The following is a 10,939-nucleotide window of genomic DNA, read 5'->3' as shown; positions in this document are numbered from 1 at the left end:
ACAGTGGAGACTTGAGATATTAATTCTGGCAGTTTTTCAGTGAAATCTTAACACTGATATGAGGCAAACACATCAGGATAAACTATCATGGTTGTAGGTGTGCTAAATAAAGTGCGAGAAATGTGTGCAATGACATGATACTTAGCTGGTTATGAAAATACAATCTTATTTTACAATCTTTGTTATGAAAAACTTGCAACATGAAGTGGGAGATGCATGAGGAATGGGAAGTGAAGTCCCTTGGAAGGTGCAGTCCATCGGTGGTGTCCAGAGGGTAAGTCAAAGTCATGGCCAAGTCGCTCTTGCCATTGAAGCGTCAGTCACAGGATTGCTCCAGGACTTGTCAGAGTTGCCCTTCCAGCAGCCTACAAAAAGTACAGTCTATCCTTCAAGGGGACAGTCAGAATAAAGCCTCCAGGCAAAATCTGCCTTTCTGTGCTCAGAAACTGTCTAGGGTTTTTCAGTGTTTTTTTTTTCCTCCTGTTTGTATTTCTTTTGTTTTCTTTTGTGTTTTGAGCTGGCTTGTTTGTTTTTTCCTCATTAAATCTTGCTATTATGCTATTATTTTGTAACTGGGATGTGCATGGAATAGGCAATTGACAGCTGCAGTATAGGAAAAAGACTCCTGATATTTGGATTTTTAATTTCCAGTTGTGGAATGGCCCTACATTCTAGTTCTGATTATCTGATGTGATAGCATTTTCCATGGCTTGTATTATAGCATGGAGGAAATAGTCAAGTGGCTTGAGAGACATTATCCTCATTTCTATGCCAAATTCACTTTGCTGTTTTTGCTTTGATGGGGATTTTTGGTGCTGCTTTATTTTAATATAAAACATTGTTCCGCCACTTGATTTAACAGATATTCTTTTCCCGTGGTCCTTTCCTGTAAAAATGGATGTGCTACAAATGGAAGTCTCTTACCAGGCAGGTTTGAAGGAGGCACTTCCTATTTCCCTGGAGTGAGTCATGGGGTTTTGTCACAGACATCTTTTGTGAAAAATCCTTTCTTTAGGATTTTTCCCTCTTCTGGGAAGCTGAGGCCCCAGAAAGAGAATGTAAACAATGGTTATCAGCTGCTGTGAAATGCAACATGTGCACCTGTGATTGGCCCATGTTCCATGTTTACAATTAAGGGCCAGTCAAAGACTGAGCTCTCTCTGGGAGAATCAGAGAGAGCTCCTTTGTTGATTCATTCCTTTTCTATTCTTAGCTGAGCAGCTTCTGAACTTTTCTCTCTATTCCTTTTAGTATAGTCTTAATGTATTATATATCATAAAATAATAAATCCAGCCTTCTGATCACGGAGTCAAGATTCTCGTCTGTCTCTTCACCCCTGAGGAACCCTTGCAAGCCCGGTAACAGGGTTTATGTGGGCAGGGAGGATGGGGTGACCTCCAGGCAGGTCCCAGGCCAGCTGTGAGAGGCTGCCCAGTGTCTGCCCTTGCACAGCCCCAGCCAGGAGCCAGCACTGAGCCCTCACTGCCAGCCCCAGGCTGCACACAAACCCACAGCAGCTCCTCAGCAGAGCAGCCCTGCTGGGCTTTTGTGAGCACTTGTGACAATTTCCTGTGCTGATCAGATAATCAGTCAGTTCAGAAGCAGAACTTTGTAGATCCCTAATTAATTTGTTCATGGTGCATCAGGTTTCTGAGACAGCTCTTCCCTTCTTAGCAAGAATTAAAGCAGAGGAAGTACAGAAGCACTGAGGATTGGTGACAAGCTATGAAGTATGGATGGTTCTCATCTAACTTAAATCAGCCTCACTGCAGAAAGCATTCTTAACTGGGCACTTGAACACACATTAAAACACATCCCAGGAGCTGTTTTTATCACAGAACAGATAATGGATTATAAAAAATACAGCATAATTTGACACAGTGTGCTGTTCACATGCTGATATATTTAAAAATTGCTTCAGTGGCAAGATTATATTGAAAATTTTAGCATGTGAACATCCAAAGCTGTTTGCAGTTATGATGTCCCATTGTACTGCACTAAAAATGCTCTGATTCTTGTCATATCAGAGGTCTCAACGTCTTATAATCAAAGCTAAACAAAGCTATTCTGAAATAGGACAAAATGTTGTTAAGTTTTATGTTTATTTATTTTGTTTTTTCACATTTAGAATATATTTTTTCCCAAAATTGCCTGAAGAACATAAATTCTCAATTGTGATTGGAAGATGAAAAAATTAAGGATTCATCTAGAATATCCTCAGAAGTGAGGCAAGGGGGACAACAACTTTAAGAACTGAGTCCTACATATCCTTGAACTTTAAAGAAATAGGAAGGTAAGGAAAATTCTTACAAGGTCAAAGTTTGAGTTTGATTTTAGGAAAGTCCAGTCAAGATGTACTTCAAAAGATAGGACTTGCCTGAAACAAAATCAAGTAAATAGTAAGCAGAAATTATTAGGGAAGGTTGCACAGAGGACAGAAATGAGTTTGGCTAAGAGCAGCTGGTGTGGTCACAAAAATTATTTTAAAAACACAGAAGCATGAGACTTTCAAAGGAATGAGTGGGTGCTTAGATTTACCCAAAGGTGAAAGAAATAAGTACTTTGTAAGTATTTTGTTTCCATCAGCTGTCATTGTAGAGGACTTTGAGGTATATTTACTCAGTCTTTTCAAGTAATAAATATTGATAAGGATCAAAAGAGATTGGGTATTCACACTAGGTAAGAAATGAAAGAGTAGAGAGATTTAAAAAAATAAATTAAAAGCACCAGGTGCTTGGAAGAAGAGCTGAGCTGCGAAGAAAATAGAACCCTGTTTAAAATTGTTTGCTACACTGAAGGCCCTGGGAATTATAGATCATTTACCTATCCTTTACCTGTCCTTTAAGGAGTCACTAGGGAAATTCAGAGAGCAGTAAACCTTTTTTTCTATACCCAACCAACATCTGTAGGCATCAAAACTTTGTAATTCCCAACAGAAATCACAAAAAAATCTCCATAAAAGGAGTGTCTTTCTTGCCTCTAATGAGCAAGGATTGTCTGAATATATAAGAGAAATACAGGAATTATTTGATCTCATGGATTCAGAATCACAAGGTCTGTCTTTACAAAATGTACTACAAATTTTGTGGGTGATTTGCTTAGGTCAGAACAATGCCTTTGCAAGCAATAGCAAAAGGCAAGCTCCTGTTTGAATCCAATGTTTCTGTTAAGACAGGAGGCAGGGGAATAGATAGCAGGTTGTTTATAGAAGAGCTTCACCTATACCCAGGTAAGATATGTGCCTGCTGCAGTTAAAGCCATCTGGTCTGATTTGAATTGACTATTTTTATCCTAAAGAAAACTGCAATGTAGCATTAGACACAGCAAAATATGTCAGTTGAAATGCCACAGTGGACAGGCTCTCTTGGGCTAAAAGAATGATGTTCTCTGTTAGTCCCACCACAGAGCAATTTGCATTAGCAGGCAGCTTGTTTATATTGATAATGCTGTGCAAAAACAGTGCTGGCAATTTCAATTGGTTTTATCAGTCTGAACACACATAGCTGGATTTTTAAATTACTGTTGAACAGAACATTCTCTTCCATTTCTAGATTATACTCATTTCTCAATACTTTGCAGAATTCAGAAATGAACAGAAATGTGACTTGCATGATTCCATAGTTGCAATGGAAAAATGAATTATAATTAGATATTGCTGTAGTGTAGCAATTACACTGCCCTACATTCTGATGGGTAAATTCTGGAATATGTAATGTTACTAGATTGATAAAGACTGGGGTAGATAAAACATGCCTTTTTAAAAAAATTTAATTTAATTTTTTAAATTAATTTTTTTCAGACTTGCTATCAGGATTGGTTCACATATCTTCACAAACCGAGTTTGCTACATTCAAAGGTAAGTAAGTTTTTTTATTTTAAATTGTGCTTAAGAGGTCCTTAGCATGTCCTTTTGCCATGCTTTCAGCAGATCTAAACTCAACCTGCCTCATTGAATCCCTTTAGGAGAATCATAAGGAAAGGCCGATAATAATATGTATGCTGTACTGCATTAGCAAAGCAAAATGTTTTCCTTTTTTCCTACTGCCACTATCTGCCTTGGTGAGGCTTGCTGGACATCCAGCAGCAAGGTCTGGTGCCCCCTTTAATTCCCCAGAAGCCTTTGGTCAGGATTTTGGGGCCACAGCCACAAAGGCCCCTGCACAGCTCTGGGGGTCAGGATGGCCAAGCTCAGCTGGGGAGAGAACGGGCAGAGAGCAGCTCGTGGGGTAAGGAATTCTGAGCTAATGTTTGAAGAAAACAAGACCTTTTTTTGGGCTCCCAGATGTGTTGAAGCACTTCTTGGACTTTGAGAGCTGGTAAATACATTTCTATATAAATGGCCACAGTGCTATTCCATGCCATTCAATAGAGATCATTTCCCAAGGGTACCAAATCATGCAGATTTGTAAACTGTAAGAAATAACTAGTGTCAGAGTACCACTGGAGGTAATAATCAAATAATGCAATTCCAGACTTCTAACTACTGTCAAGTGAACTGAGAACAAAATGAAAAATCACACACCATTATCAATTTGAAGAACTTTATCCAAAACCACAATTTCCATCTGATATTAACAAAACTTGTCATTTTCACCATAGTAAAGGAATGAACCAGTACTAAGTACACATATAGTGAAAGCAGTCAATAACTGGAAAAGAACATATCAGGAGCTTAAAAGAATACATTTCTCTTAACTAAACTTGCTAATTACAGTAAACTTGGAGAAAGCAGAGGGCATTTTTAAAGTTGTTTTTGTCTTTACAGATAGAGCTCCACGATCCAAGAACAATGATTACAACAGTAAAGGTTTTTCTAGAAACCAGCCCATGTATTACAAAAACAATACAGAGAATCCCTGCAAACCTGATAGTGTACAAAACAGGATAGCAGAGAGAAAGCACAAGAGAATTAAATTGTTCAGGATTATTAATAAAAAGTAACAGTGCATACTAAATGGCTCCTGTAAAGCTGCTTTACATGAACTGAAGAATATAATTTCCATATGACTGTGATTTTGTGTGAAGCAAAGATGCTTTCAGAAGTGTCACTATTTAGCTTTTTTTGGGAGAAAAAGCCCCAAATAATTAGGCAGTACTTGAGATAACTGAAAAACAAACATAACAGGCTACCTCACAAAGCTAACAACCAGATTTATTTACATAAGCTTCACACTTCACTGAGACTTTGTACTCCACTCCTTCTGAACTTCCAAACTTCAGAACTGGAAGAGGACTTACTTAGAGAAAGAACAAATATTTCTCAGGTTGGGTACTCATACTAGGAAAAAATAGTGCAACTGTTTGCTACATTATATACCCTTCCAGCATATCTATCAAAATATTCAGACTTGGTTTTATTACCTTCTCATTTAAAAAAATACAGCATTCTGCTTTCTTTCTTGCTTTGATTAGGAAATTACAGACATTTTTACATTTAAAATAAAAATCCCAGCAATCCACAGCTAGTCCTGCAAACTGATCCAGTGAAGCAGATGTCAGAAGTACAGCAGAAGTGTTATTAATGGAGTCGACTCCAGGTGGAGGCAAAGGTCCCTCTGGATGGAGCAGCGTGCAGGCTCAGGAACTTCAATCATCCTTCTGAAGGCAGCAGCTGAGATGGGTTTTAGGCCTAGACTTGAAAGAGTTCAATGTTATTTGTTCATTGGTGGGAGTGAACTCCTCAGGAAATGCGATAGCACTGTAATGGCTGCAGCTCAGGAAGCTCCCAGAACACCAGGCTGCAGAGCTCCCTCAGTTCTGGCAGAAGAATGTGCTTTCCTTTGGGTACAATGGCATTTCTAAATGTTCAATCTGGCTGTAGCAGCTTGGCTGTGTGTCTGAGAACTGCAGGTGTGATTAGATTTGAAATAGCTTAGCACATTGTGCCTGTTTTTCTTTACTGAATAGGCTGCTCTTTAATGGCCCTGACCCCACAGTAAATCTCATGGAGCTTTTCTGTTCTCCTTAGGACCCACTGCCCTCACCTGACCCCAAGAGCATTACCACTGATTCTGATCTGCTAACAAAACAAAGGACTTTGGGTTGGGAAGAGCTCAGGAAGTGCTGGCTGCAGAACAGTGCAGTGGATCCATACAGTCTGAATTTTTGAAAGGTAACTTTGCATTGTATGGACACTGACAACACAGTTACCAAGCTTCACAGCCACATCTTGCCCTCTGCTTAGGGCAAACACTTTGTGGTTTGCTAAGGCAGATAATGATTAAGATTTTCTCCCAGAAGAGGCCTTGTGTCACTGCTCCTTGCCCTCACTGTGGAAGGTCCTTTCTCATCACTAACCCTACTCTCAGAGGTCGGCCAAGGAGCTGGCTACAAAGGGCTGAAGAACACTGCTGGCTTCCAAATGCTCACATGCTCTGACACCAAGGAATGAAAAGAATACAGCAAAGACAAGGGGAGAAATAAAATGAAGGCACAGAGACTATGTGATAGTGGCAATGAGTTCAAAGAGATGGATGTGAGTTCAAGGGTAATATAGGGAGGAATGAGGAATGATAGAGACTAAAGGATTGGGCAGTGACTTTGGAGACATTCAGTGATTCTCTTGCTTGTTTCTTTTCTCAGCATCTTTAAAGTCTGGATAATAGGAAAACAAGATTAAAATGAGTCAATGCTACTGTACAGATGATACTTGACTCATTAATGTTCCATGCTTAAGAAAATAGGGTTGGTTTTGCTTTTGCAGGACTAAGCAGAGCTTTAGGAGGTGACTCCTGTATGTATTCTACTAACACAGGAACATTTTAGAGTATTTTCTGCAACTGAAAATAGCAGCCTGGGAAAGACAGAATGGGTGGCACAAGCTCTTAAGAATTCCAGAAGGGAGACTGTGCTCACACAAAAGAGCCTTGCTACCAACAGCTCAAGTCTGCCTATGTCACTCAGGAAAAACTGCCTTAGAGACATGTCCTTGAGATGATTGTGACACGTTTGTCTTATCAGGGTTTTCTTTTCCAGTTCATGGCTGTGTTGGTGTAATTTCCAAACCAGCAAAAGTAGTTCTGCACATGTTGTTTCAGTGTAAATGCTCTGGGACAGGCCAGAATGAGATAAAATTGTCACACATTTTGTTCTGCAAAGGCAAATATTTCCCTGGAACTGCTTATGTAGGTAATAGGACACTTGCTTCTTTTATTTTGCCTGAAGAACCACAAACTAAAATGGGACATGGCTGGTCCACAGCTGTTAGGAGCTCCCTACATGTCCAGAGAAGAGCATAGTGGTGACTTCATTTTCCCTGTTTTGTGCTGAAAAGAAGAGGTAAAAGGCAAAGATGGGTTATAAGAGGAAACACAAAAAGTGTCAGATTAAGGGCAGTAGAGACTTTAAGGTTCAGGATGCCTTGACTGCTTTAGGATGTTCTCAGACAAGAGGTAAAGGGCTAAATGCATGTTAAACCACCCCTCTTTTGACCTTATGGTTACTGAACAATGTACCAGGAACAATGCAGCTAACAGAATATTGATCTCTGGCTCTTCTGTGACTAGAACAAATGTGCTTGTTTCCCTGAGGATGAGCAGGCTGTGAGGGGAGGAGGGACAGGCTGTACCTGGAGGTTCAGCTCCCACTCAGCCCTGGCTGTGTGTCCAGGGAGCCAGCAGGGCTCAGAGGGACACAGCAGCAGCTAATGAAGCACTCAGCCCTGCCCGTCAGAACCCTCGTGGCTGACATTATCACCAGGGACCTCACTGCCCTTTCCTTCCTGCACATTAATCACATGAAATCCAATTCTCCAGAGCTCTGAATGTTCCAAAGGCACAGATGCATTTTGATCTGGGATTCTGATCTTTAGTCCATTTACCTCAAATGGAAATCACGCCTAAAAAGAGCAAATTTCCAGATTCTACTCTGTGATTAGCCACAGGAAACTCAGTCAAATTACTTTGGATAAATGGACAGTGCTACACGAAATTAATAACTCTCAGCGGCCCACAGAGAAATGTGAAAAGGATATTACCAACTGGAATTGCCTGAGTATAGCAAAATGAAAGCTTTTAATAATAGACAAAATACATAACAACCCAGAGACTAGAGACTCCTGTTTTCACTTGGTCCCAGACACAAAGGTGTATTTTTTTTTATGTTTAAAAGGTGTACAGGGCAAGACAATAATGGCTGGATGCTTCTATTCACTCTTGATTTGGGGCTGATTGTTACAGTCTGCTTAGCAGCTGGGTGGGATGCTGACTGCCCTCAAGTCCTATTGCAAGTGAGGATTTTGGAGCAGGGATCTCATCACTTCTGAGTTATCTATGACCTCATCTGCCCACGGAAAAGGCTAAATGCCTTTTTTGTAGCAGATGAGTCTCCCTGCTACTACTGTTGCATCCATTTCAAAATTGGTTTTTCAGCTTTGCAAGTGTGCTGACACAGAAATACAGGTTGTTAATGCTGTGGGCAAACACAGACTCCTACTTGCAGATAAAAATATGATAGGAATAGCTCTAGTGGGTTTGCTCACTCATTTCTCCTTTCTAATGTGCCATTGCACCCACCTGAATAATTGTTCAGCCTTTAGTCTCTTTGCTGTGGTGGCTGCACAGCTGCTGTGTTGAGCAGGTGGCTGCTTTGAGAAAAAAAATCCTTTAGAGGGAGTTTGATTATTTGGTATGTTGCCATAGATCCCTAGATCCATGGCTAAAAGGGAATTATTAGGGCACCCCAGTTTGTCTTCCTTGGCTCATTGATAACTTTGCAGGCCAAAGTTGCTTCTTGTGTTTGTAGGATGAGGTTGCACAACAGAGCTGGAGGTGAAACACCCCTAGAGGTAGAGCATATAGAAAGTGGTTTGCTTCACCTCCCAGGGAATGAACTGCAGTCAGGATTTCCTAACTGCTATCTATGCTACACATTTTTAACTGAAGCACTTTTCAAGTGGAACCTTTTCTCAGGCTCATACACAAAGTGCTCAGCAAAGCACAGAACCCTGTTCTTTTCAAGAAAGGCTTCAGAAAACAGCTCTGGGGAATGTGTCTGGGCTTGGCTTCTTCATCACTCCTCAGTGAGTGACATCAATTATCCAGCTCCTGGCTCCAAGGAACAGAGAAACTACAGTGGTCCAAGTCAAGCTGTGTTGAGAGTTCAAGAGGTAACATATTTCACAGGACCATAACTGTGAAACATCCTGCACTCAGCACTGCTCCATTCCCCTCTGCAGCTTCTCTGAACTTATTGATGAATTAGTCCCCTTTTTCAATGGTTTCATTTAAACCTCCACTAACCTCCCAGAAGAGACAAGTGGTTGTAGTGCACAAAGCCAGAACACAACATCCAGAAATGCAGTGTGCATATTGTCACTATCAAAGCAGAGCAGAGCTGGAACCAGCTCTGCAATTTGGGGATCTTCAATACACCTGACAATATTCCACACTCACATGCAGTATCCTTGTACCTGCATGCTGGAAGTAACTCTTCCTCCCAACAGAGAAGCCATACAGTTAGTGTGCAGCTTAACTATGAGGCAGGAATTGCCTGCACTTGCTGCTTGTACCCAGCTTGCCATGTCACCCTGTCAAGCCAATTACTTAAATTTAAGTTTTGTCTGGCCCTTCTTGACAACACAGCCTCTAACAATGAAAATATGTATGATGATGATCTGGATGCAGGAGGTGGAACTCATTGTTTTCCAAGGCTCCTGCTATTACTATCAGTTTCACATGAAAGTAGGGCATTTTCTTGGGGAAAAGCAACACAAAAGTGTCACTTGGTTTCACTAGTAGAATAGTGGTTTTTTTTGCTGTTCCCTCTCTAATGCTTTTCTTCATGGTTGAAGAGTTTAGTCCAGTGCTCTGGGAGAGAGATGCAAACATTGCTAATTGCACTAAGATTAATATTCTAGGAAATTTAAGCAAAGCACTCCACTGGCAAATTCATTAGGCAGCAGAATAATCCCACTGGGCAAGTACCATTGTGTCAAACTGGTTTTAGTCATGGTGGAAATGTTTTGCTCTTTATGCCAAAATGCTTGCAGGATCTGGCCAAAATAGACAGCCTGCAGGAACAATGAAGACAAGTCCATGAATAACTGATACAATTACAAAGGTAACAGAACATCAGAAAATGGTGGGGGACAGTACATTACACTAAGCAACATTTTCACAGATCCTACATGTTTACACACCCGACCTTGTCCTGCTATATTCTTCATTGGAAACTTCTCTGCAGCTTCCCAACAGCTTCCTTTCTGCTCAGCAAGAATAAGGAGGGATGCAAAAACAAACAAGGTAGATAATTTATGCAGCTCCTCTGCTTTTTGTTGTCCTGTGGCTATGAAGGAATCAATAGCTATTTTAGGAAATGAAAATAATAATTTTTCTTTCATCCTTAAGACTACGTTATTTTATTGGACAGAATTTGCTTTCTTTCCCTCTGATCTTCCAGAACTGGAGCTCTTAAACTTTTTCCCAGTATAGGTCTTGTCTGTCCTCAACCATCTTCACAAAATCCTGCCTCTAAATAGGGAAATAACAACACACACAGAAGCTCATAATTGTTTTTCTCAGCCTCAAAATAACCTAATTTATTTTCTCCCCACTGCTAGCTCTGTTTGCATCTTTCCTAGCTTTAAAGGACAGTTCATAGAGAGGGAAAAATATACACAGTGACTGCTGAGTGGTTATAAAGACTGATTTGGGGCATGCTGCTTTGATTCAAGTAACTGTCCACCAGCCCTGCAGGAAAATGGGTTTAAAGAGAAAAGTGGGAAATCCAAACCTCTCTATACATTCAGCAGCTCATAGCCCAGCCTCAAGCTCAGTAGCAGGCAAGTGTCAAAAATAGTCTCTGTTCCTGCAGACAAGGCTTTCTGGAATTAGGGTATTAGCTGTATGAGACAGAAAACCTGGACAGTACATGCAGACATAGAAGAAGAATTTGTCTGCAGCTCTCAAAGTGCATACATTTTGTGTATTGTTGCTTAATT

This window comes from Melospiza georgiana, chromosome 6, assembly GCF_028018845.1.
Source record: "Melospiza georgiana isolate bMelGeo1 chromosome 6, bMelGeo1.pri, whole genome shotgun sequence".
NCBI classification, from domain to species: domain Eukaryota; kingdom Metazoa; phylum Chordata; class Aves; order Passeriformes; family Passerellidae; genus Melospiza; species Melospiza georgiana.
Note: the sequence above shows the minus strand (reverse complement) of the source record.